Source organism: Giraffa tippelskirchi, chromosome 9 (assembly GCF_054371585.1).
Source record: "Giraffa tippelskirchi isolate mGirTip1 chromosome 9, T2T-mGirTip1v1.2.pri, whole genome shotgun sequence".
NCBI classification, from domain to species: Eukaryota; Metazoa; Chordata; class Mammalia; order Artiodactyla; family Giraffidae; genus Giraffa; species Giraffa tippelskirchi.
In genome coordinates this window covers 39,731,863-39,759,549 of record NC_137283.1, presented here as the reverse complement: position 1 = coordinate 39,759,549, position 27,687 = coordinate 39,731,863, and the positions used below count along the sequence as shown (strand labels likewise).

The 27,687-nt window shown below is 39.5% G+C and overlaps 1 protein-coding gene across 42 annotated transcripts in view; it reads right to left on the bottom strand.

Annotated features, from left to right (window-relative positions):
- Positions 1-27,687, bottom strand: part of FHIT (fragile histidine triad diadenosine triphosphatase) — a 1,651,033-nt gene that overhangs the window by 314,568 nt on the left and 1,308,778 nt on the right. Inside the window, exon 1 of one of the 42 annotated variants that reach the window (XM_081524710.1) lies at positions 18,496-18,548. The exons of the other annotated variants lie outside the window; for them this stretch is intronic. The gene's annotated coding sequence lies outside the window, so the exon portion shown is untranslated. Of the gene's footprint in view, positions 1-18,495; positions 18,549-27,687 lie in introns of those variants that run through there. 42 annotated transcript variants of the gene reach the window in all.

Genomic DNA, 27,687 nt, shown 5'->3' with positions numbered 1-27,687 from the left:
TACTCTGTGTCTGAGCAACATATTCACAAGAGTGAACACTCCACAAAAGACATACTAAAGATTTTTTTTAAATAGACTAACACTAACGTCATTTTAGTCTGATTCAGCAGTGAGCAATTTAAAACATGTCTCTTAACAAAAGACAGCTGGACACATAAAGATACTTGTGTGATTCATTCAAAATTAAAGAATGGGCTAAATCATTTACAACAATAAAAATGCAGAAAACCCTACCAGGAAAAAAAAAAAAAGTGAAAACTCCAAGTAGCAAGTGATTTCCAAATGCTTCCAAAACAAGAAGCAAAAGACATTTTATTGTCACTCTGGGACTTCCAGACTAGAATAAGCTAATCAGGCATCCTCTAAAAACAAAAAGATAATTCATAAAAAAAAACAAAAAAACAAAAAAAATTTCAGCAATGAACAACACTGCCAAAGTATCAAGAAAGCAGGCTTTTTCAAGATAGTGATTTGTATGCAAATATGGTTCAGCGTTTATCACTAAACCTCCAAAGCCTGCAAAGGGAAAAAGTTTTGTTCTTTCCATCTGCTTAGACTCTTCTCCTAATAATGTCAACTACCAATGACAAAAGAAGCTCTGATATCTCTAAAATAATAATAATAATAGAAGAAATACATTTAGAAATACAGAGTTTCAAACCAGAAACACATTCAGAGTCACTCTTTCTTCCTCAAATCTCTTAGCCTGGTTTCATTGTTAACAATTGGTTAATATTTATACCAATTTTTATGCGGGTTATAAGGTTTGGGGGTTTTGGAGCTGTGTTTGCTTCCCTAGAGCTTCAGATGGTAAAGTATCTGCCTGCAGTGCAGGAGACCCAGGTTTGATCACTAGGTTGGGAAGATCCCCTGGAGAAGGAAATGGCAACCCACTCCAGTACTCTTGCCTGGAGAATTCCATGGACAGAGTAGCGGCACAGACCGCAGTCCATGGGATCACAAAGAGTCGGACACGACTGTGTGACTAACTTACTTACTTTTTGCTTTTTAAGAATAGCATATTTCAGGCAATAAGGTAAAAGTTGAATAATAGTTGCTTAAAACAAAGTCAACAGAATTCCTTCAAGACCTCCTTCTGTTCAGCACACCCCTCTTTGCTTCTTGGGTATGTGACTTAAACATTGTTGCTTACCAACACTGGTGCTATCATTTAGAACCTAGAACTTCACTGACTCCATGTTTAAAACTTCACGCTTATTCTTCCACAGTCCATTCTTCCATATTATCTCTGTCAGTATTTTCCTTCCCTTTACAATCTAGAACATCACTGGAGGCAGGGTCCAGGAATTAGTTATCTTATAATTTCTTTTTCCTCTCTAGTTTTAGCTAAATTTTTCAAAACAAGATTTTTATATAAAAGACTCTCAAAACACAAAACAAGCCCTGCAAAAATATTTAAAGTACCTAAGTTCATTTAGAATTCATACCTTTTTCAGACCTTCATTTTTCAAATTCTGTGCTTAGACAGCATATAATACTGTTTCCTAATGTTTCAATTAGGAGACCAAATAAACTAAAAGGATCTACAAAAATACCAATGAAAACATAAGATTTAGACATATTTTAATTTCATTTTGTATATAATTGAAAAAAAATTTAAGCATGCCTAAGGAAAGCAAAAGTTGTAGAAACAGATGTTCTGGCAATTCTGTAAGAGCTTTACGTTTATACATTGTCATGCCTCCCACAGAATCCTAAAACTCACTCCCATATTCTTTAGATGCTTAGATAATACAAACATATCTTTGTCACCCAACAGTCTTCTGGCATGGAGAATCAGACACAGGCCTCAATCTTTGTCATTACCAACATTACCATCATCACATCACTTAAAAGAAAGCTGAAATTTATTTTTTGTTTGTTTGTTCTGGCTGAGCCACACAGCTTGTGGGATCTTAACTCCCTGATCAGGGATTGAACCTGTGCCCTCAGCAGCAAAAGCATGTGGTCTGAACCACTGGACTGCCAGAAGATTCCCCAAAATTGAAATTTCTTGACTCTCAATCATTGGTAAAATGTCATATACTTCTTACTGATGACTAAATGTTTCTCCAGTAGGCTGCAATCTCAAGTACTATGCCACAGAGTAGAGAGATTCCACCATCATTAATATTTCTATATAGAAAAAACACAAAGCCTCTCTATGAAAAGATTGCTGTTCAGTAGCTAAGCTGTGTCTGACTCTTTGCAACCCCATGAACTACAGCAACCCAGACTTCCCCGTCCTTCACTATCTCCTGGAGCTTGTTCAAACTCATGTCCACTGAAAAGATACGCTTACTCAGAATCTCATCTGGTTCAGCTTAATAGATCAAAAGGGGGGCAAAAAAGAAAAAAAAGAAAATTGAGAGGAAGCAGTATTATGGATTTTCAGTGTTATCCATATCCCATGTCACTTCTTTCAAAGCCCTATCAATGACTGGTCACTTTGCATCTGTCTTTCAGTTACACACAGCCAGCAAAGTATGTAACTACTGGTCTTCTACTAATTAAAACTATAAAAATAGACAATCAGAAGAGGCAATTGGCCAACAAATATGAAAGCGCAACAAAGAAACAAAAAGTGATAATGCTGGAAATGAAATGTGAATTGCAAGTAAATGATGTTACAAAACAAATAGCTGACTATGGGAACCATGATGTTCAAGAATCTCTGGGTATACAACCAGAGGAGCTTAGTGAAGGCAAACTTACTGCCAAAAATGTAGGAGGTGATTATTGTGAAAAGATGGAAGATGTACTAGAGGAATTGATGCCTACAAAACACTCAACAATGTAAAAACAAAACTTCACATTTTATCACATTGAGAGCACAGAGGATGCAAGGCTGGAAACTGACCCAAACTTAGAAAGTTCTGAGCATGAAAATTTGCCAAGGTATAGAAAATATGCTCAGTCTGACTTGAGAATCATACTATCAGAAAAAGGAGGCAAGTGTTGTTCAAACTACTCTTGATAAGTGCTTTCCAAAGGAAAAAAAAAAAAAAGCTCTTTAATTATAAATATTTCTAATGTTTTAAATTCCACTGTACTAGTATTAGTCAGCCATTTTAGTCTTAATATTATTATTTTCCTATACATGTTTAACAGACAATAAAATAGTTTTAGTTGCTTTGATGAAAATTTTAAAGGTCATGGAACCTATACTTTTCACCATCTATGATGATGATTGCTTTCTACAGTTCCGGTTTACACGGCTATCCTTCAGTCCCACACTGCTGCACACAGTACACCATCTGTACTTCAAATTCATGAAAAGCACTGAGTGGGGCAAATAGAAGTTATGGCTAGTGGGTCACAAATTTAAAACCTGTGCCAGGAACTAGAGTCTTATTCAATGTGCATCACAGCGACAGCTGGAGAGAGTGGGTTGAGAAATTCAGGGACTATACCTGGCTTTAAAAAGATGTATTCATCCAACATGCTGTCCAGGAAGGATACACTTATTGTCGCACATTCCTGAATTCTCCCAACAGACTGTCTGGCAAAAATAAAGTTGATGTTTTTTGTTTTTTTTATGTCCAGATAGCTTAGTTGAGAACTGCATGGTATCAGACCTCCTGACTCCCGCATGCATCATTAAATCTGCTGTTAAGCATTAAGTTTTCTCCACCAAATGTTCTCTTGTATACAACACTGTGAAGGGAGGGGATTATATAACAGTAATATCAACACCATGCATGTCTTCTATTTCTTATGGAGGATGAACAACAAGTAAAATTCATGCCAACTCCTTGATTTGAGACAACTAAGAAGATATGGATGTAGCTGTATCCTTCCCCTCACAGTGCTCTATACTAGGCCCTTTCCATAGAGTATCACCTGCCACCAATCTGAAAACTCTTCAAAAACAAAGGCCACATCTCATTCTTCCCTCAGTCCAGAGGCCAACACTTGGAGCCCTGGCTAGGTCTCAGTTCAAATGTCATCTCTTAAGGGATGTGTCTATTCCACTGAAAGCATCTTTCTTCCATATTTCCTCATAGGTTTGTATCTTTTAGAACCTGTTTCAAATACTGGAATTGTAGTATTTGCTTAGGTGTACTTGTTTCCTATCTATAATATAAACTGGACTGAGAGCAGGAGTCAATTTTTCTTCTGTCTCCTGGAATCCAGCTCAGTTCCCAGTCAGAAAGCTCTTGCTAAACATTGACTGAATGGGTGAGTGGATGGCTTGAATAAATGTCTGCTTCAGTAAATGACTACTTGAGGGAATGTCTGTTGAAATGACTGATTAATAAATGAATTAAAGTGAAACTATTATCTTACTTTTTAGGGCTTCCCAAGTGGCTCAGACAGTTAAGAATCTGCATATAATGCAGGAGACCCGGGTTTGATCCCTGGGTTGGGAAGATCCCCTGGAGAAGGGCATGACAACCCACTCCAGTCTTCTTGCCTGGAGAATTCCATGGACAAAGCAACCTGGTGGGCTACAGTCCATGCGGTTGCCAAGAGACAGACACGACTGAGTGACTAACACAAGTGGCTCAGTGGTAGAGAATCTGCCTGACAATGTAGGAAACTTGGGTTTGATCCCCTGGGTCAGGAAGATCCCCGTAGAGAAAGAAATGGCAATCCACTCCAGTATTCTTGCCTGGGAAAGTCCATGGAGGAGCCTGGTGGGCTATATGGGGTCCAAAGAGTCGGACACAACTTAGAGACTCAACAGCAACAAACGACCTTACTTCAAGAAGTAAACATTAGATAACTGTTATTCTTCTAGATGATGACACCCACAAAAGAAAAATTCTCTAGGTTGTCTTCTTTTTCCTATGTTTTGCCCTCAGATAAATTTCAAAAAATGAGAATCTTTCCAGTCTGTGAGCCCCACATCTAGCCGACCATTGGCTAAGCTACAGGATGGAGGAATTTCACTTCACAGCAGCATGTGTGAAAACAGCTTGGGAATTTTTGTTGAGAATAAGCTCAAGATGAGTCGACAGAGAAATGTTGTTTCCACAAAACACATTTTATCTCAGACTGTGAATGTGAGTCTGGTATTGGGATGAGGGATGCAATTTCTCACTCTGATCTTTGTTGTACTCCATGAGTACATGGAGTTTTCTGTCAACTTGGGAACCACCAGGGACGGTGTATAGCACATTCACAGAAGGGATAAGCATAGACGTGGAGGAACAGAAGGAAAAAAAAAGGAACATACAAGGCCGTTGTTCAGTCGCTAAGTTGTGTACACCTCTGCAAACCCATGGACTGCAGCATGCTAGGTTCCTCTGTCTTTCACTGTCTCTCAGAGGAAGAAAGAGCAACCCACTACACTATGCTTCCCAGGAGAACCTCATGAACAGCATGAAAACGCAGTAAAAACATACAAGGACCGATCTTTAAACCACAGCAGTGGAAAGGTGTCATTTAGGAAGGAGAGAAGATGTAGGTTAACTGACAAGCAAACACTAGAACAGGAACTACTAAATGGTAGAAGAAAGAGAACTTGACTCTTGTGTCAAGACTCTTGTGTGATGTGGGTGACCCAGTATGAATTCATGTGATGTTCAGTGACTCACTGTGATTTTATTTCTACCACCTTTTACCTAATGAACTTTGGCACTATAAGCTCTCTGAGTCTCAGTGACCTCATCTGCAAAATGGGTATCATTTATTCTGTTTGAACTGTGTATTTCAAGGTAACCAAGGAGCTCTAGAGACAGAAAGTTATTTAAAGTTTTCCAGTTCTAAAAGTGAAAGGAATAACAGACTTACACAAGCCACTATTTTCAGTCCTTAATGAAACAACTGAATTATGTAAAATTATTAATAGTTGATTTAGGGCTTAGGTCAGGGGTTCTTAACCTGTGGGGAGTGGCGGGGTGGGCAGGGTTCCAAGGACACTTAAGGAAAGATGCATGCAGAGAAGAAGGAGAATAGATAAAGATGAGAGAGAAAAAAAGAGTGCTTATTTGTTTTCACTAACTTCTGATTGAAATTTTACATCTCCTTAAATCACAAATGTAAGTAGCAAACCATAGTAACAGTAGTGCTTATGATTTTTTCATAATATTTATCACACATATTTTTAAAAATACAAAGTGATAACTTTATGGTTATTGCAGATATTTTGAAGCATTATTTACTCCACAATGATTCATCAGCTCTACAAGTATTACAAAATTCTAGCAGTTATTATACCTGCCAACAGTTCTGGTTATTTACGATGCAATAAAGTAGTGTATATTTCACTGTACCATAAATTTGCCTTTAATATTATAATAACCGCTATTCAGTAACATCAATTTCCTTTGTGTTTTTATAGACTTAATTTTCCTCATATAAAAATGTCTTCGGGAGAAGAGAGCTACAGGTTTCACAAAGTGACAAATAGGGCCCCTGATTAAAACCGTTAAGGACTCCTGCTTTAGATGCAAGATTGCTGGGAAATTCATAATGGGGGTACCTAGGTGTCACTACCTAAATGTGCTGATCAGTTTCAGGATCCTAAGAGCAGGACAACTAGACACTGTGCCTCCTTGTAAGATGTGATATGAAGCACATAGCACTACTACAAATGCTTCAATCTGAAAATCATCAACTCTTAGACCACACTGCTTAGGGGAACTTTCTGAAAGTATCAAAGGTTTTCTGCTTATGCTACCCTAAATTTCAGCCACAGGCATATGCTTGAAATGTGGCCAAAGCAAGGGAGCAACTCAATATTTAATTTTTAAAAGCTTTTATTTGATACTTATTTAGATAGTCAGATGTAGCTAGTATCTATACTACTAGATAACCCTCCCTACAGCTAATTTAATTTTTATAAAACACAAAAGATAGAGAAACAAGTTAAACAGCACCAAGGGAAAGCAAACAGAAAAATTCAGATTATAGAATGGTCCACAGGGAAACTGACCCAGCTTCTTTTTAAATCAAAATCTATAAAAGATTGTACTAAAAGAGTACTAAAATAAATAAGCCAATATAATGTGAGGATCTTACTTGGATTCTGATCCAACCTTTTTTTTAATTATTTTAATTAGAGGCTAATTATTTTACAATATTGAAGTGGTTTTTTCCATACAGTCACATGAATCAGCCATGGGTGTACATGTGTTCCCCATCCTGAACCCCCCTCCCACCACCCTCCCCATCCCATCCCTCAGGGTCATCCCAGTGCACCAGTCCTGAGCACTTGTCTCATGCATCGAACCTGGACTGGCGATCTGTCTCACATATGATAATATACATGTTTCAATGCTATTCTCTCAGATCATCCCACCCTCGCCTTCTCCTACAGAGTACAAAAGTCTGTTCTTTACATTTGTGTCTCTTTTGCTGTCTTGCATATAGGGTCATCATTACCATCTTTCTAAATTCCATATATATGCGTTAATATACTGTATTGGTGTTTTTCTTTCTGACTTACTTTGCTCTGTATAATAGGCTCCAGTTTCATCCACCTCATTACAACTGATTCAAATGCCTTCTTTTTAATGGCTGAGTAATATTCTAGCAGAGAATGTTTAACAGGAGGATTCCTACATGCTGTTTCTCATAAATCCTCTGTTCCTTATCAGTGGAACAGCACGCGGCTCCCAGGACTGAGGTCAGAGGATGAGACAGGCTTGAATCTCTTTCAGTAAACATTCTCCTTACGACAAAACTGGTTAGTCTCGATCCTCTTTCTTGAGATATGGATTGTCTCCTGACCTTGTGACTATTATTAATTCTTTGTTCCCTTGGTAACGGTTGCTGTACATTTGGTTTTCTGATCTTTATCATTGTCGAAAGAAATTTCTTGTACAACAGCATATATATACTCACAGAAAGATCATTAAAGCACCCTTCCTCCACCAAAGGCTTGGGTCCCCCTGTCTTTCTTTCTCTCTCTCCCTTTCTCTCTCACTCTCCCTCAGGCTATCAGCCTCTTTCTCTCTTTCACTTTCTTACTGTCGACTCCGGACCACCAGGTTCCGGTCCATTAAAGGACCGCGACAATATTCCATTGTGTATATGTACCACTACTTTCTTATCCATTCGTCTGCCGATGGACATCTAGGCTGCTTCCATGTCCTGGTATGGTAAACAGTGCTGCGATGAACATTGGGGTACACGTGTCTCTTTCAAACCAACTGTTGATAATAAAACATTCTGAAACAATTGCAGAAACTTGAATATAATATTATATCAACAAATGACTATTAATTTTGTGAAATATCATGGCATTCTAGTTATAATAGGATATTTCTTTAGTTTTTAAAGCTGCACACCAATGTGTGCAGAGTTAAGATCAAATTATTTCTAAGAACTGCCTTAAAATATGTGAGCAAAAATAGAAGAGTATAGATGAAGCAAGTATGCCAAAAACCTAAATAACCACTGAATCTGACTGAAGGTAAATGGGTATCCTTAATAATATTCCTACTCCTACTTTACCACTGGAGAAGGAAATGGCAACCCACTCCAGTATTCTTGCCTGGAGAATCTCATGGACAGAGGAGCCTGGCGGGCCATGGTCCATGGGGTCATAGAGAGTCGGACACGACTGAAGTGACTAAGCGTGCACACACTCCTTCTGAGGCAAAGGAGAAGAGGGCAGCAGAGGATGAGATGGCTGGATGGCATCACCAATTCAACAGACATGAGTTTGAGCAAACTCTGGGAGATAGTCAAGGACAGGAAAGCCTAGCACACTTCAGCCCATGGAGATGCAAAGAGTCAGACACAACTTAGTGACTAAGAACATCCTTTTGAGTACTTTGACATAATCTACAATAATTTTTAAAGTGACTATGCACTGGTTACAGTGACTGACACATAATAAGCACTCAATAAACGTTAATAAGCAGCTGTTGGCATCATCATCATCCATGATTCCTAAAGCCCAAACTACTGTGAATTATTAAGTATAAAAATTACCTTTTGGCTCAGTATAAGAACAAGCATTTTAAAAGTAAAAGGTCTATGAAGATGGAGATACACTGTCTCCAGAGGTGGTGGTCCACAGAACACTCATAATAAAAAAATCAGCAGCATTTACTCAGCACTTATAACGTGGCAGACATGGGCCTAAGCACTTTCCACATATTGCCTTACTTAATCTTTGCAACACCACCAGAAGAAAGGTACCCTTCCTATCCCCAGCAGAGCAATGTCAGCAGAGATTGATCACTTAGGGGGAATGCTGCAGAGGAGGGTCAAGGTGAACGGCTTTGCTAGTTGCCCTTTACCATCTCTGACAACCCTGAACTCTTCTGATTCAATGAACATGTCACTCAAATGAATTGTGTAGGCCAAGCCAGCTGGCTTGTGCACAGCCAGGGAACAGGCAGATATTCTTTGTTTTACTTATTGGAAGGTCTTTAAACATCACCTTTCCCTTTCAGGCTGGAGAGTAAACCTCTCAAGAATTTAATTATCTGTAAGCAAGGGGATAACGTTGTCAAGAAAAATGCTACATTTCAACTAGCTCATTTATTCATTTTCAAATTCCCATAAATTTGCAGGAAGCATTTTCCCCAGCCTGCCATTTGACCAGGAATGTCTGTGGTATGTCTTTGTCAACAAGTTTCAGAACGTAAATCTATATTACAAAAACTAAAGTTGGTGTAAAAGCTGTCGTCATATATTATATTATTTGGAAAGAAATACTGGTGACCTTATCCAGTATGACTGTTATAATAGTAATAAAATTGAATCTTGGAAGATTACACTTCTGGTCAAAGTAGTAAAATGTGACCTTATTCTATTGAACATTGACATTTATTATATTAATTCACATGTAAAAAGCTGCATTAAAATGCTATTAAATCCCTGGTTAGGAATGGGAATATTTAAGAACTTCGGAAATAAGATTTAACTTTACCAGTCATTCATAGCATTAAGCCTGTTTGATGCAAATCAAACTAAATCTCCTTCATCAATATCTGGTTCAGTTCTCACTTTATTATTATTACCATCTCATTCATACAGAGTTTTTTTTTTTTTCCTGATGTCTCTTCAAACATTTTATAAACCTTAACTCATTTTCATCACACTCTGGAGGAAAAGGTAACACAGAGCAATGAATACACAAACTTGACTTGGAGGATCAAGACATTTGCTCATGACCGAGAGCTCCTGCTCACCCCAATAAAATCATGCTTAGCGCTAAGTTCTATCAGTCACTGTGCAAAGCCCCAGGAAGAGTGCCGAGGTGCGGGGGTGAGGGACCGCAGTCAGACAACGAGGCGGACTTCACTGAATGGCCAGCATGTGGAAAGAAGGCAACATTTCAGATATTACACCAGAAAGTGGTTTATTTCTTAAGGTTGGTTAAGGTTTTACAGGAAGTTCCCTCCCTTAAATATAAGTTCTGCAAAAGTTTCAGTCTAGGGGTAGAATATAAAATAGCACAGTGAATTAAAGGCAAAGCCCAGACACAAGGTTTGCTTTCTCTTAATCATTAACCCAAAGTCCCAGGCTTGCCGTGATAACTCTCAGCTCTTTCCAATTTGTTTCTCCCCATTCTCACTAATGGTTCTAGGCTCCAACTAAAAATCAACTTTTTGCTATGTATTTTCTCATATCTTAGTTAATACTGTTTTCTGTTCTGAATATATTTGTTCTTTGTATCATTAGATTAGGTTAAGTATTGTGGTAACAAGCAAGTGCTTTGTAACAACAAACTTCCTGACTTACTAGTCCACTGTGGCCAGTAGGTCAGCTCTGTCCACTTTTTTCACTCGAGCATCATCCAGGCAGACAGGGAAACCACTGGCTCTAACATCACTAGGAAACCTTCTAAGGCAAAAGAAAACTGTATAAGATCTTACACCAGGAATCAGGTGCTCAGTCCCAACATGATGCATGGCCATAACTAGTCAGGAACTGGAAGTGCAATTCAACCCCGTGCCTGGATGGAAGGAGAAGTGAACATATCTGGCTACCACCACCAATCACTCCTCGTTTCCACATCTCCCAAGTCTTAACAATTCTTCCACATACAAGGTGACTTCTGCTTCCTCAGAAAGACAGCCCTGGTGCCTCTTGCTGAAAGGCAACTGTTCACACTCTGAATACACACAGCAAGTTATTCTGCTTCTTAAGGCCCTTGTGACTGTGCGAGAACGGTGTCTCCAATGGGATTCTATGCTTCCCAGAATGCCTGGCCAGAATGTTTGAATGAGGATGTCTGCATAAGGAGAGGTTCAACTCTAAAGACTTCAAATACCCTGGAGGCTAGTAACATTTGACATGTAATAAACCTTTATTTTTTTTTCCTATTTATATCACAAAGATGCTTAAAACCACATTAAAAAGATCATAAAGATGAAACAGAAATAAGCCCATAATCCCACCCCCCTAAACCAACAGCTGTTTTCATTTCTTTTCCATCGAGCCTTGCTTAAAGAATATCCACATCCTTTACATATCTATGTGCACAGAGGGACAGAGAGAATTCTAAATGGAAGATAAGCGATGGCCCAGTCAACATGCTTTTTACCCTTTCCCAAGATAAGAAGACAGCAGTTCGAATAGTAAGACAGATTTGTATTTTCTTAGCTCTAGAAGACATTGCCTCTAGTGATAGAAGCTTGGTTTCCATCATTAGAGGAAGAGAAAAAAGTAAGACTATGTGCTAAGTCTCACACAAGTGTAGAGAATATCAGTGGAAAGAAGAAAACTGCCAGTGTTAACACGTTTTGCTTCATTAAGACACGATTAACAAGACCTAACAACATGAAAGTTTTAACCACACTCTTCAATTCATCTTATTTTATTGTCCTTCTGTTTTATTTGACTCATCTACTTCATTTGTTTTTAAATATGGTTCTAATGGGAAAGGTAGACAACATGTAGGAACAGATGGGGAATGTAAGCAGAGGGGAGTTTCTAAGCTGATGAGTTACTTTGTATGACACATTAATGGTGAATGCATAGAACTGTGCTTCTGTTTTTTTTTTTTTTTTTTAATGTTTTCATATATTTCTATTCCCTTCAGTCATTTCTCCCAACCACCACCCTGTCTCTGCTAACTACCAATCTGATATGTGTATCCATGAGTTTCATTTTTTTGTTGTTCTTTTGATTTTTTGTTTTTAAGATTCCACATATAAGACAGATCATATGGCATTTCTCTGATTTATTTCCCATAGCATAATGCTATCTACATCCAAACATGCCATGCTGTCACAAACAGATTTCATTCTTCTTTTGTGGTTGAATAATATTTCATTTACACACACACACCACAACATCTTTATCCATTTATCTATGTAAAGACACTTTAGTTTTTCCATATTTTGGCTGTTGTAAATAATGCTGCAATGAACATGGGGGTGCATATATCTTTTTGACCTAGTGTTTTCATTTTCTTTAGGTAAATACCTAAAAGTGGAATTTCTAGATCATCTGGTAATCCTATTTTTAATTTTTTTGGAACATCCATACAGTTTTCCATAGTGGCTGTATGAATTTATATCCCCACTCTACCTGGTGGTGCATATAGTAAAGAATCTGCCTGCAATGCCAGAGACCCAGGTTCAATCCCTGGCTTGGGAAGATCCCCTGGAGAAGGGAATGGCTACCCACTCCAGTATCCTGGTCTGGAGAATTCCATGGACAGAGATGCCTGGTGAGCAACAGTCAATAGAGTTGCAAAGACTTGTACACAACCGAGCTACTAACTGAAAGGGCACAAAGGGTAGTTTTTCTCTACTTCCTTGCCGACACTTGGTATTTCTTGTGTTTTGATAACTGCTATTTTAACAGGTAGGTATAAGGTGTTCTCTCATTGTGGTCTTCATTTGCATTCCCTGATGATTCATTATGTTTTTTTTTTTCATATATCTATTAACCATCTGTATGTCTTATTTGGAAAAATGTCTATTCAGATCTTCTATTTTTTTAATTATATTTTTTTGTTTTCTTACTATTGAGTTATATGAGTACCTCATATATTTTAGATGTTAACCAGGACTGAAAAAGGTCAGTTTTCATTCCAATCCCAAAGAAAGGCAATGCCAAAGAATGCTTGAACCACCACACAATTGCACTCTTCTCACACGCTAGTAAAGTAATGCTCAAAATTCTCCAAGCCAGGCTTCAGCAATACGTGAACCGTGAACTTCCAGATGTTCAAGCTGGTTTTAGAAAAGGCAGAGGAACCAGAGATCAAATTGCCAACATCCACTGGATCATCGAAAAAGCAAGAGAGTTCCAGAAAAACGTCTATTTCTGCTTTATTGACTATGCCAAAGCTTTTGACTGTGTGGATCACAATGAACTGTGGAAAATTCTGAAAGAGATGGGAATACCAGACCATCTGACCTGTCTCTTGAGAAACCTGTATGCAGGTCAGGAAGCAACAGTTAGAACTGGACATGGAACAACGGACTGGTTCCAAATAGGAAAAGGAGTACATCAAGGCTGTATATTGTCACCCTGCTTATTTAACTTCCATGCAGAGTACATCATGAGAAACGCGGGGCTGGAAGAAGCACAAGCTGGACTCAAGATTGCTGGGAGAAATATCAATAACCTCAGATATGCAGATGACACCACCCTTATGGCAGAAAGTGAAGAAGAATTAAAGAGCCTCTTGATGAAAGTGAAAGAGGAGAGTGAAAAAGTTGGCTTAAAGCTCAACGTTCAGAAAACTAAGATCATGGCATCTGGTCCCAACACTTCATGGGAAATAGATGGGGAAACAGTGGAAACAGTGTCAGACTTTATGTTTTTGGGCTCCAAAATCACTGCTGATGGTGATTGCAGCCATGAAATTAAAAGACACTTACTCCTTGGAAGGAAGGTTATGACCAACCTAGACAGCATATTTAAAAGCAGAGACATTACTTTGCCAACAAAGGTCCGTCTAGTCAAGGCTATGGTTTTTCCAGTGGTCATGTATAGATGTGAGAGTTGGACGGTGAAGAAAGCTGAGCGCCGAAGAATTGATGTGTTTGAACTGTGGTGTTGCAGAAGACTCTTGAGAGTCCCTTGGACTGCAAGAAGATCTAACCAGTCCATCCTAAAGGAGATCAGTCCAGGGTGTTCATTGGAAGGACTGATGTTGAAGCTGAAACTCCAATACTTTGGCCACCTCATGCGAAGCGTTGACTCATTGGAAAAGACCCTAATGCTGGGAAAGATTGGAGGCAGGAGGAGAAGGGGACGACAGAGGATGAGATGGTTGGATGGCATCACTGACTTGATGGACATGGATTTGGGTGAACTCTGGGAGTTGGTGATGGACAGGGAGGCCTGGCGTGCTGTGATTCATGGGGTTGCAAAGAGTCGGACACGACTGAGCGACTGAACTGAACTGAACCTCATATAAGATATAAAACTTGCAAATATTTTCTCTCATTCAGTAGTTTTCCTTTTTATTTTGTTTATGGTTTCTTTTGCTGTGCAAAAGTTTTTTAGTATGAAGTATTTCCACTTGCTTGATTTGCTTTTCTTGCTTTTGCTACTGGTGTCAGATTTCAAAAGTCACTGCTAAGACCTATGTCAAAGAGCTTATCATTTAGGTTTTCTTCTAGAAGTTTGATGATTTCAGGTCTTACATACAAGTCTTTGATCTATTTTGAGTGCATTTTTTGTGTATGGTATTAGACAGTGGCCCAGTTTCATTCTTTTGTATGTGGTTGTCCAGCTTCCCCAATACCATTTACTGAAGACTCCTTTTCTGATTGTATATTCTTCCATCTTTGTTGCCTCCTTAATAGACCACATATGCCTGGGTTTATTTCTGGAATCCCTATCCTCTTCCATTGATTTATGTGCCTGCTTGTAGGTCAATATCATACTGTTTCATTTGCTACAGCTTGGTAATATAATTTGCTATATCTTTGAAATCAGGGCATGTGATGACTTCAGCTTTGTTGTTCTCTTTTGAGATTGCTTTGGCTGTCTGAGGTTTTATGTGGCTCTATACAAATGGTAGCTTGGTTGGTAAAGAATCTGCCTGCAAAGCTGGAGACCCCAATTCAATTCCTGGGTCAGGAAGATCTGCTGGAGAAGGGATAGGCTACCCACTCCAATATTCATGGGCTTCCCTTGTGGCTCAGCTGGTTAAGAATCTTCCTGCAATGCGAGAGACCTGGGTTCGATCCCTGGGTTGGGAAGATCCCCTGGAGAAGGGAATGGCTACCCTCTCCAGTATTCTGGTCTGGAGAATTGCATGGACTGCATAGTCCATGGGGTCACAGAGTTGGACAGGACTGAGTGACTATTACTTTCATAAAAATTTTAGGATTGTTTGTACTATTTCTTTTAAAAATGCAATTGGAATTTTCTTAAAGATTGCACTGATGGCTTTAGAGTTTTCTGTATATAATATCATGTCATCTGCAAGTAGTGACAGTTTTGCCTGTTTCTTTTCAATTTGGATATCTTTTTTTGTTTTTTTCTTGCCTGACCACTTTGGTATGACTTCCAAGACTAGATTGAATAGGACTGGTGAGAATGGGCATGCTTGTCTTTTTCCTGATCTTAGAAAGAAGGCTTTCATCTTTTCAGCACTGAGAATGATGTTAGGTATGGGCTTGTCGTATAGGCCTTTATTGCCTTGACGTAAATTCCCTCTATAACCACTTTGTTGAGAACATTTTTCATAAAAGAGATGTTGAATTTTGACAAATGCTTCTTTTGCATCTACTGATATGGTCGTATAACTATTATCCTTCATTTGGCTAATGGGATGTATCACACTGACTGATCTGTGGACCATCCTTGCATCCCTGGAACATCCTACTTGATCATGGTGTATGATCATTTTACTGTAGTGTTGAATTCAGTTTGCTAATATTTTGTTGACAATTTTTTTTGCATGTATGTTCATCAGGGATTCATGCCTGCACGCTCAGTCACTTCAGTCGTGCCTGACTCTTTGCAACCCCATGGACTATAGCCTGTCAGGCTTCTCTGTCCGTGGAATTTTCCAGGGAAGAATACTGGAGTAGGTTGCCATTTCTTCCTTCAGGGGATCTTCATGACCCAGGGACTGAACCCTGTCTCCTGTGTTTCCTGCAATGACAGGTGAATTTTTTACAGATGAATCTGAGAAGCCCTCATCAGCGATATTGGCCTGTAATTCTCTTTTCCTGTGGCATCCTTGTCTGCCTTTGGTATCAGGGTAATTTTGGTAACATAAAACAAGTTTGGAATTTTTCCCTCCTCTTTTAATTTTTGGATGAGTTTGAGAAGGAATGGTTATTAATTCTTTTTCAAGGTTTGGCAGAATTCACCAGTGAAGCTGTCCGAATTCTCATTTGCTTTTGGAAGCTTTTGGTTACTAAATTGGTCTGTTCAGATTTTCTATTTAATCACCATTCAGTCTTGGTAGGTTGTATACTTCTAGGAATTTAAAATTTTTTCTAGGTTGCTCAATTTGTTTGCATGCAGTTGTTCATCATAGTTTCTTATGGTCCTTTGCATTTCTGTGGTATAAGTTGAAATGTCTTCTCTTTTCTGATTTTATTTATTTGAGTCTTCTCTTTTTACTTGGTGAATCAAGCTAAAGTTTGTCAATTTTGTTTCTCTTTTCAAAGAACCAGATCTTAGTTTTGCTATTTTCTATTATCTTATTAGTTTCTATTTCACTTATTTCTGCCCTAATCTTCATTATTTCCTTCCCTCTACTAACTTGAGGATCTGTTTTTATCTTCTTTCTGTAGTTCCTTGAGGTGTAAAGTTTGAGACTTTTCTCGTTGCCTTCTGTAGGCATTTATTGTTATGAACTTCCCTCTTAGAGCTGCTTTTGCTGATCCCACAAGTTTTGGTATATTTCTGTTTCTATTTGCCTCAAGGTATTTTTTTTACTTCTCTTTCTATTTCTTCTTTGATCCACTGGTTGTTCAGTAGCATGGTGTTTAATCTCACATATTTGTGAATTTTCCAGGTTTATTTGTTTACTTAATTTGTTTTTATTTTATTGTGTACTTTATTCATGTAAGATGAGTTGAACACTTTCTTGAACAAGGTAGAATACCCATACATAGTACAATTTTTCTGTTACCCATACTACCAAACAGGCACTAAGAAGTCTTACCAGAGTTAATAAACAACCTGATTTGTCATTTAATCCATTCAGTTTACTTAAGAGCAAGTAAGTTTTAAACTGTACTCAGAACTGCTTCTATTCTAAGCACGAAAAATTACCCAAACATCTTGAAATCTTATTAAATTTCACAGTAGTGATTTCTTGCCTATTTTATATTTTAAGCTTATAGATTATTACATTTTCAAGGTTTAATATTTGTACAATTTTGTGTTCAGTTTTCACCACCTCCACAAGCACATATAATTTATAATCTTACATTTTTAAAAGAGTTTTGTTATATACCATAGTTATTGATCTAAATCAAATATTCCTTACCTGTTTCAAAAGAATGCAGTGGGAATACAATGTGACTATTTACAAATATTTACCACTCTACAATTCATACAGAATCTTCCAAACCTACTCTATTATAAATAATATTGTCTATTTTTCTAAGAGTTTGGTAATAGCTACTTCAAATATAAACATTCTCTTGGAATTCATTAAAATGAAAGAACTATCTTCTCACAAATGACGACAGACAGTTGCTAGTACATTTCTCTTCAATTTTAATACTGTTTCAATATTCATGAAACGTTCAACAGTTCAATAACTGTTTTCATGAGCTGTGTCTTCATTAAAATGCAAAATATTAAACACTTGAAATGCTACTCAAGCTATTCCTAAGGGAGAAATTTTGGTAATAAATGAAAGGGATACATGTTTTAGATGAAAAAGTCACTCACTGCTGATAAAGAATTTATAGCAGAATGTTCCAATAGAGTAGAAGAAAGCAATATGAAAAGAAAATCAATATTTACTAATAAACAGCTACCACAATATGAAACAAAGATCAAAAAGCCTAAACTAAACAGTGATCAAATTTCTATACAAAAAATTAAACACACACAGAACCTATATTTCCAGTTACCTAAATCTGTATAATGAAATTCCACAAAACTCAGAGACTTAAATAACAGTTGTCATTCATTGCTTCTCTGGTTTTCTTAGCTCAAGAGTTTTGGAGCATCTCCAACAGAATGTCTGTCCCTGGACCCTCTGATGAAGTTGCAGTCAGACAATGGCTGGTGCTGGGTTATATCGAAGGCTTCTTTGTACACATGACTAGCTGGGAAGACTCTAACCATGAGGGGCACCCCTGTTTAGTTTTATACGGCACCTCCTTGTGGTCTCTCCAGAACAGTCACTTCAAGGTGGTCAGATTTCTCACATGTTACCTTGGGGTTGCCAAGACATATGTCCCGAGAGAGAATAAACCAAGCAGAGCCACAATTCTTTAAGGACCCATCCTTAAAACTCACACAGCCTCATTTCTGCCACTTTCTGTTGGTCAACGCAGTTACAAAAGTCCACCCAGATGTAAGTGGAGGGAACAGACAACTCTCCTCTTGGTAAGAGTATCACTGTCATACTGCAGTAAGAGCATGTAGCATAGTACATATTTTGATGTGCTCATATCTCTGGAAAATCCAACCTACCATGCTTAGCCAAACAGGTCACCTGCACTTGGAAAATTGATCAACAATATAATCTGCAAGGAAAAAAATAACACCCAAACTTCAGTGTCTGCTTCAGGTTTACAAATTGAATTGGGAAGAATAAACATTTATTAACTAAAAATACCAGACTTGATCAGAGCCTCAGTCCTTGAAAATATTATTGTTATTGTTGTTTAGTTGCCAAGTCATGTCCAACTCTTTGCGACCACATGAACTGTAGCCTGCCAGGCCCCTCTGTCCATGGAATTTCTCAAGCAAGAATACTGGAGTGGATTGCCATTTCCTTCTCCAGGTAATCTTCCCTACCCAGGAATCAAATCATCACCTGCGCTGGCAGCTGGGTAATTTACCACTGAGAGACCAGGGAAGCCCTTGAAAATATTAACCTGACTAGAACTAGCATGAAAAGGAAACTGTAAGATTGAAACAGCAATTATAATTCAAATACATTATCACTTCTTCTGCAATATTATTGGCTTTAACAGATTCATTTTGAACAATTAGCCCTGGTGATATCTGTGTAGAGAGGTGCTTGTTTTTCTTTGGGGAAGGCATTAGTTTCCTTTGGAAATTTTTGCTAAAACAAACCTTAAGTTGAAAATGACAAAGCTGCAAAGTCAAACTGATTCAGGACAGGGTGACCATTCATTCATCCATTCATTCATTATTTTCTAGGTATCTACTACAAGCCAAATACTGGGCTAGGGACTGGAGACACAGCAGTGAGTAAGTGATACAAAAATCTCTGCCAGCATAGGTCCTATATTCTAATGTGTCGCTAGTTTTCATGTTGCTGCAGAAAAGCAAGTGCGTTGTCTAGATCAGCCATGAGAAGAGAAGGCAACTGAGGATGCAGCCAAGAGGAGCTCCAGCATCCTGATGGGTTGGCTTGAGGAGATGCACCTACAAAGTAAAGTAAAAAGGAATTTCCAGGACATAGGAAAATAGGATGAATGGGAGGTATCTAGAAAGTCAGGAGAAAACTGGGGTTCTAGAAAAAGGGAAGGCTCAAGCATATTAAGTAATCTGAAGACAAAAGGCTATAACAAATAGAGCTCGGCAAACTCTACTAGAGGATAATAGGGAATAAATAATGCCGGCTGCTTCCAACAGCCTCTAAATGGTCAGAAACAGGACTATTTTCTCACCCTACAGAGAAGAATTGTTATGTGAATACTACAGAAATCTAAACCACATTTTTGTGGATAAGATACTCTAGGGAAGTGTTTCTTAACTTTGGTTCCATACTACAAGTGACACGGTTAGGTGTAAGGTGCATCTTGCGATGTTTAAAGAGAGAGGAGGAGTAGAGATCCAGCTCATGTATCAAGACTTACATATCCTGGGCAATTATGTCTGACTCCCAGAGCACCCTACATTCAGATCTACATCAACACATGTGTCAGTGAGCAAAGAATTCTGGAAACCACCCTCCCACAGTACCTGACAAGTATTAGGCATGGGGAGATTACAGTGAAGCAACTATGTAAACTATTTAAGTGAATGAGAGAGAATTCACAGTGTTACATGGGACACCAGGAGGTATTGAGTTAGGAAGTAGAAAGAGTGATCAGAAGCATGGTTCTGGCCAACCCTTGCTTTCTAGCTGTGTGACTATAAGTAAGTATGATTAACTACATTAACTTCAGCATTAGATCATGTGTCAGCAAAGTCTGTCTCAGTGAAAAACAAAACAAAAATTTTAAAAGTCAGTCGTCTGAATGGGGTCTAATGTCCCAAATTTTCACAAGTTAAGGTGATAGGCTTCCTGGAGAACTCAGATATGCAAAACAATAACTAATTAAGATGTAACTGAGAGCTCAGTTCAGTTCAGTTACTCAGTTGTGTCCGACTCTTTGCGACCCCATGAATTGCAGCACGCCAGGCCTCTCTGTCCATCACCAACTCCTGGAGTCCACCCAAACCCATGTCCATTGAGTCAGAGATGCCATCCAACCATCTCATCCTCTGTCGTCCCCTTCTCCTCCCGCCCCCAATCCTACCCAGCATTAGGGTCTTTTCCAATGAGTCAACCTTTCGCATGAGGTGGCCAAAGTATTGGAGTTTCAGCTTCAACATCAGACCTTCCAATGAACACCCAGGATTGATCTCTTTTAGGATGGATTGATTGGATCTCCTTGCAGTCCAAGGGACTCTCAAGAGTCTTCTGCAACACCACAGTTCAAACGCATCAATTCTTCGGCGCTCAGCTTTCTTCACCATCCAACTCTCACATCCATACGTGACCACTGGAAAAACCATAGCCTTGACTAGACGGACTTTCATTGGCAAAGTAATGTCTCTGCTTTTAAATATGCTATCTAGGTTGGCCATAACCTTCCTGGTTTACCACAAATCCAAGACTTTTTGTACATGTATGATGGCTGCACTAAGTATATCATTTTCAATGTGTATTATATTCACCCCAGCCTCCCGGCCTGGTTCCTGGCTCTCTTAGGCTAAAAAATGGGTAAAAGTGGCTCAAAGGGCCTAAACAGAGAAAAGAACTAGGGAGCTAGGTCTATATTATAAGGATTCTGGATTGTGGAAGAGGAAGCAAGAAGAAGAAATCTGGACCAAGTAAGAACTTGGGGGAGAGATCAGGGAAGTGGTGTTTGAATGGCTCTGGAGGGCCCCAAAATGATGGGAAGCGGAAAAATACTGCTGAGGGAAATGAACTGGCTCTTGCTACTTTTTTTTTTTTCTCCTTGAGAGAAGCTCCTTGAGTTTCCTTTGAATTAACCTTAAGCATCTGAGCCGTACTTCTTAAATGCAGCTCTGTATAGGGAATGAGCCACCTGAGGACCTCAAAATGCATTTGGATGTCACAGCATCAAGCCTACAGCTCTCCTACAAGCTGAAAAGGGAAGTTTACCAAGTAGACAATCTGGGAGTGAAAAATATGTACCCAAAACCCATCCCCGAAAGGTTTCTCTACATAGAGAAACTCCCAATGCATTTTAAAATAAGTCAGAGAACCAGAAATAACTACACATAGAATACTCTAGCCTACCCCATCGGCAATCCATGAGCCATCCTATTAGCAACCTATGCTCAGACACCCGGCACAATCCTATATAGGAAGACAGTAGACCCTACTGCCCTCTGGAGCCTCCCCCTCACACGGGGTCACCCTACTGCATCAGAGGCATGCACTGCCTTGATGATAAGCACAGAGAAGGAGAAGATAAACCAGCCCAGAAGTACTTTGATCCTCTCTTTTATTTTGTCTCTTGTATTTTCCTTTTGGGCCAATGACTTCTTTGAGACACTAATAATTTACACTTCAGGCAGATGTCAAAGCATGGGAATGCCTTGAATAATAATTACCACCCTGGTGAGAGAATCAAACCTCTCAAAGAAACTGCAAGTTAATTAGCTACAGACCTATTTACCTTTACGACAGAGAAGAAGGCAAGGAATGGTGGATTAGAACTTGCCTTTAATTTACGGTCTTTATTAATTCCAGCATCTCAGTCAGTCTGTGAGACCTGCTTTCTGTCAATCCAGCAAGGACCAGAATGAGGAAGGGGAAGAAGCATTCTCAGGGCTGTCGTGGGCAGAGGACACCTATGGAGCATCAGGACATCCAGAGGAAAAACTTGAACTCGCGTTGCTTTCTGTCATTATGTTCCCAATGACTCTGCAATTTTGTTTATCATTATAGGAAATGATCTCTTGTAACCTTACTGCAACACCCGTACTTATGTTTTGGAAAAAGTTTAAGAGGACAGGTTGAGAAATAAGATTTATAACCAAGGGAAGAGAAATGTTAGTTGCTAAGTCTTGTCCGACTCTTTGCAACCCTATGGACTGTAGCCCTATGAACTGAGAATACTGGAATGGGTTGCTATTTCTTCTCCAGGGGATCTTCTGAACCCAGGGATCGAATCCAGGTCTCCCACATTGCAGGCAGATTCTTTACCATCTGAGCCACCAGGGAAGCCCAAAAATCTATTCAAAATTATGTTTCTATAAGTATTTTATTCTTATCATTCCTAATTCTTATTCCCATTTCTGAGAAATATTTTATTTAGCTTTTTGGAAAAAGCCACATTTTAAAGAAGCATTTGATAAGACTCTCCTTCCTTGTTTACATGTTTCTGCAATGATGGCTGCTTTCACATGACCCTCTCAGAAGAAGACCCACTATGCCAGCTGACGTTGGATGTTACCAAACAAAGGTGTGGACAGCATGCCTCCTGCAGAGGGCCGGGGGCTGTTTCTCCCAGGTTTACTCTGAACTCTGTTCAAGCAATCCCCTAGGAGAAGGCATTCGAAATATATCAGAAGCGGCTCCTGTTCTCTAGTTGCTGAGAAGAAACTGCATGCTACAAATATATCCACACTGAATAAGCATCTTGAATAGAAAATAGAATCTCAAGATTTCTTTTTTTTTTAAAAAACAGCCCTACTCTCAATACATCCTGCATTGTATTTGAGCTGTATTAGTTTGCTGAGGCTGTCATTAAAAAGTGCTACAAAGTAGATGGCTTAAACAACAGAAATTTGCTATCGCGCAGTTTGACAGCTGGAAGTTCAAAATCAAGGTGTCAGCAGGGTGGGTTCCTTGTGAGGTCTCTGAGGGAGGGATCTACCTTTGCTCTGTAAATGGCTGTCTGGAGATTGTTTCCCTTCGTATCATCTTCCTGTTGTATCTGTCTCTGTGTTCCTATTTCTTTTTTAGTAAACACACGAGTCACATTGGATGAGAGCTAGCTCTAACCACCTCATTGTAACTGGATTCCCTCTGTCAAGACCCTATCTTCAAAACATTAATAGTTACTTTCTAAGTTATTAGGGTTAGGGCTCTAACATACCTTTTTTTTTTCTTTCTTGGAGGGGACATAACTAACAGGGACCAATGGGAAAAAAAAAATCTGACTTTTAAAAGTCATCTGTCAAAGAGAAATGATATCACTGTTACTCATTTCTTATACTGTTTGTTGGCTTGAATAAGCATCTATTCTATGCTGTGTGGTGGGAAACAGGGAAACACCATGTAACCCCCATGCTCCTGAAGCCACCTCCTCTTAGAGATGTGGATGACCTGAAGGCCAATCTTCAAGTTGTGCTAGAGTCCGAATATCTATTTCCTTCTCCCTTGATCTAGTTAAGGGCAGCAGCATTGCGATGCTGGATAAAAAAAGGTGCTCAACTTATCAACCCTGAACAATGGATGCATCTTGTGAGTTAATATAGAAATGACTCTTCTCCTTTCACCAATTTCCTTGGGACACTAAGCCCATGAAAATTATTTTAATAGACCTGTGTGTAAACAAATAATGATGCCAAACTACCCATTTTCATCCCTAGTTGATAACAAGAAAAATGATAATATCATCCATTTTCCCTCAACACTTCCTTTCTGGCACTGTGCCAGGTAAGTACTACGCACAATTTAATGTCCTTTTCATAAGACCATCATTAGTGTCCTTTTACAGATGAGAAAACCGAGGCTTCGGGAGAAGAAGTATATTGCTAAAACCATCTGCTAATACATAATGAAGGTAAAATGTAAATTCAGGGTGTCTGAATAAAAACCCCATACTCTTGAGGTCTATGTTATAGTACCCCACTCAATGTTAGAACTTCTGTCATTTGCCCAATATTATGCTTACATATGTATATACAGATGAAGTATATACATTTTACCCCCAAAATCTGTGAGTATCACTTCTCTTTTAGCAGTAAACCTTTCATTCATTAGAAAGAAACTTGTGACTTTTTCTCATGTGTATACCTGTGACATAACATAATCCAACCGAAAAACCGTGAGCCAACTGATTAGTATTTGTGCTGAAAAGCCCAATGGCTTTTTATGTGAAACACTTGACAACATGCTGCTACTGCTACTGCTGCTAAGTCACTTCAGTCGTGTCCGGCTCTGTGCAACCCCATGGACGGCAGCCTGCTTAATCACTTGCTGGATTTTACAGCTTCAAAAGAGTAAAACAGAATGATCTAAATCGCTGGCCAACACGGTGAGTGATATTTTAACATCCAGTCAACCCTTAAACTGTGAAGCAAAACTACTTATCCAAAATCCAATACTTCCAATTTTTCTTTTAACTGTTATAAGTCAAAACCAGCTCAATTGATTTTTTTTTCCCTTTGACTTCTGCTAAAAAGTTCATTCCTGAACAGATTACATGTGCTGCTTTGTAGCCCAGAGGACATTTTCCAGCCAAGTAAAACCCTGAAATCAGGAAAATATGGGTTTACTTGAGAAGGTGGAAGAATTTGACAGCTCGTTAATTATAACAGAATTATAACAGATGAGTTGCCTTTTATGAATCAGACTTATTTTTATCTCCTCGGCTGACCTTTACCCATTAACATCCTAAAAAGTTTTAAGGTAATGTCTTTAAACTTTCTGCCAACACACACAGAAAGCCCTGGAACATTATTCAGTGAATTTTCAGGTTGTGAACCCAGGGCTCCCTCCCCTGCAACACCTCAAAGCAAATGTTATTCCTCTTACGTTTTTTTACTGCCAGGGTACTTAAGTGTCTCTAATGTGCATGTGATGACAGTGATGGAGAGAGAGGGGAGGGAGGAAGAGGAGGAAGAGAATGAACAATGAACATCTAGCATGCCTATGTGCCTGACAACATAGGCACCTAGAAATCGATCTACCAGATAAAAACCAACAGTTCATATGATGCGGGATTCTGCTGGCAAACACTCACTCATAAATAAACGATGAAAATGAGACTCAAACTCAGATCCTATATCTCATTCTCCAGCAGCAAGCTCTCATCTAAATGGTAAATTGTCAAAAACAAACAAAAATGACTGTCCTGGGTCATGTTCCCTTCTTTGCTGCTGCTAAGTCGCTTCAGTCGTGTCCGACTCTGTGCGACCCCATAGACAGCAGCCCACCAGGCTCCGCCATCCCTGGGATTCTCCAGGCAAGAATACTGGAGTGGGTTGCCATTTCCTTCTCCAGTGCATGAAAGGGAAAAGTGAAAGTGAAGTCGCTCAGTCGTGTCCGACTCTTAGCGACCCCATGGACTGCAGCCTACCAGGCTCCTCCGTCCATGGGATTTTCCAGGCAAGAGTACTGGAGTGGGATGCCATTGCTTCCCTTCTTTACAGATTGCTGAAATGAAGGCAGTGTGAGACACCCAGTGAAAAAACTGGGAAGAGTCCAGTGCCAAGTCCTGGGAGTACTGTGAGCTGGTAAGGCCAGAGCAATGGATGAGCGGTCTCGCTTAAAACTTATCATTTAGGTACGTGTCAAAATAAGCGAGTGCTGAGAAATTGATATTATGTTGACCTAAAATTTTATCTACCTTATTTTGCTTGACCACATTGTCCATAAAAAAGAAAGGGAGGAAAGAAAGTAAAGAAAGTGGAGGGGAAGAAAGAGAGTGAGAGAGAAAGAAAGAGAGAGAGAGAGAGATTGATGTTTAGTGGGCATAGAGTTTCAATTTTGCAAGATGAGAAGGTTCTGGGGATCTGTTCTACACTGTAAGTGTCCAACCCTCCTGGACTGTACATGCAAAAATGGTTAAGATGATAAATTTGGGGGGGATAGAAAGAATGGACCTATTTGAGCAGTATTTAGGAGGCAGAACTGAAGGATGTGATGTACTACTGAATGTGGGGATGCAGGTGAGGGAGGATGTAAGTGATTTCCAAGTTTCTTGAGAATCACAGAATGGCAGTCAAGGAGCAGTTGCATAGGAGAGCAGGGGTGGACGGGCATGTGGGGCTCGGCTCTGTGGGCCTGGAGATTAGAAAGGGCAGCTGGGATAGAGATTCTGTGTCCTACTGAGAACTCTAATTTTTGGCTGCAATCAAATCCTGTGCCCTCCAAAAATCTCCTGCTCCAATCATTAATGATGAGCATATACTTCCAGATGTAAGTATGAGTTTATGTTTCTGATCCAATATTTCATATATGAACAATATTGTACAGGCACTGAGCCATGTGTGTAAATTAAGAACAAGCTTCTATTCCAACAGAAACATTTAATGAACTTGCTTTTCACACACTTCATTTACTACTTCACAATGCCTTTTCGGAGAAGGCAATGGCACTCCACTCCAGTACTCTTGCCTGGAAAATTCCATGGATGGAGGAGCCTGGTAGGCTGCAGACCCATGGGGTCGCTAGGAGTCGGACACGACTGAGCGACTTCACTTTCACTTTTCCCTTTCATGCACTGGAGAAGGAAATGGCAACCCACTCCAGTATTCTTGCCTGGAGAATCCCAGGGACGGCGGAGCCTGGTGGGCTGCCGTCTATGGGGTCGCACAGAGTCGGACACGACTGAAGCGACTTAGCAGCAATGCCTTTTATTTTATTTTTTTTAAAAAGCTGTTACCATGTCATACATGGCCAGTTTGTCCATTTCTTCAGAATCAAATGGGGAATTTAGGCAAACACAGGTGTTCAATCAACAGCCGAATTTCTAAGAGAACACCAGTCAACTCAATAAGCATGGTTACAGCAGCTGTGCCTGTCGATGTGATAATCAGTACCTGGCAGCATTTGCTCAGGCTGGCTGGCCATGGGTGTTTACACGTTGGAACGGAAGAGGGCTCACCAAGCAGACTGCAAAGGTCTAAGCAGGACCTGTCTCAAGTACATATGACCACCTCCAGGCAATCCCATCAGTCCTCAACTTGCATGGACACTAGGACTTGTTCACAAATTTACGGGGGAAATAAAAAAGACAGAGAGAGCAAGCCTCTGGCAGAGAAAGGGCACTTGAATAAGAAGCACCTCGATATGGGAAACACACGGGGGAGGAGGGAACGAGAAAGGCATGAAATCACTACACACAGCCAGTCATGGTTCGCAGGTAGGAGAATAGTTGAGCTTGAGAAATTAGGCTTAGCAACATTTTTTTTTTTTTTTAACATCAGAGATATTCTTGAGAAATATGCCCAAACTTGGACCAGGCTTTGTGATGCAAGTTCTTCAAGGTATATTGCCATCCAGGTGGTAAGTACTTAAAATGGAACTTTGTAACTTCACTTTCACTTTTCTCTTTCATGCATTGCAGAAGGAAATGGCAACCTACTCCCGTGTTCTTGCCTGGAGAATCCTGGGGACAGAGGAGCCTGGTGGGCTGCCGTCTATGGGGTCGCACAGAGTCGGACACGACTGAAGTGACTTAGCAGCAGCAGCAGCAACCTGTTTATCTAACATAGTAA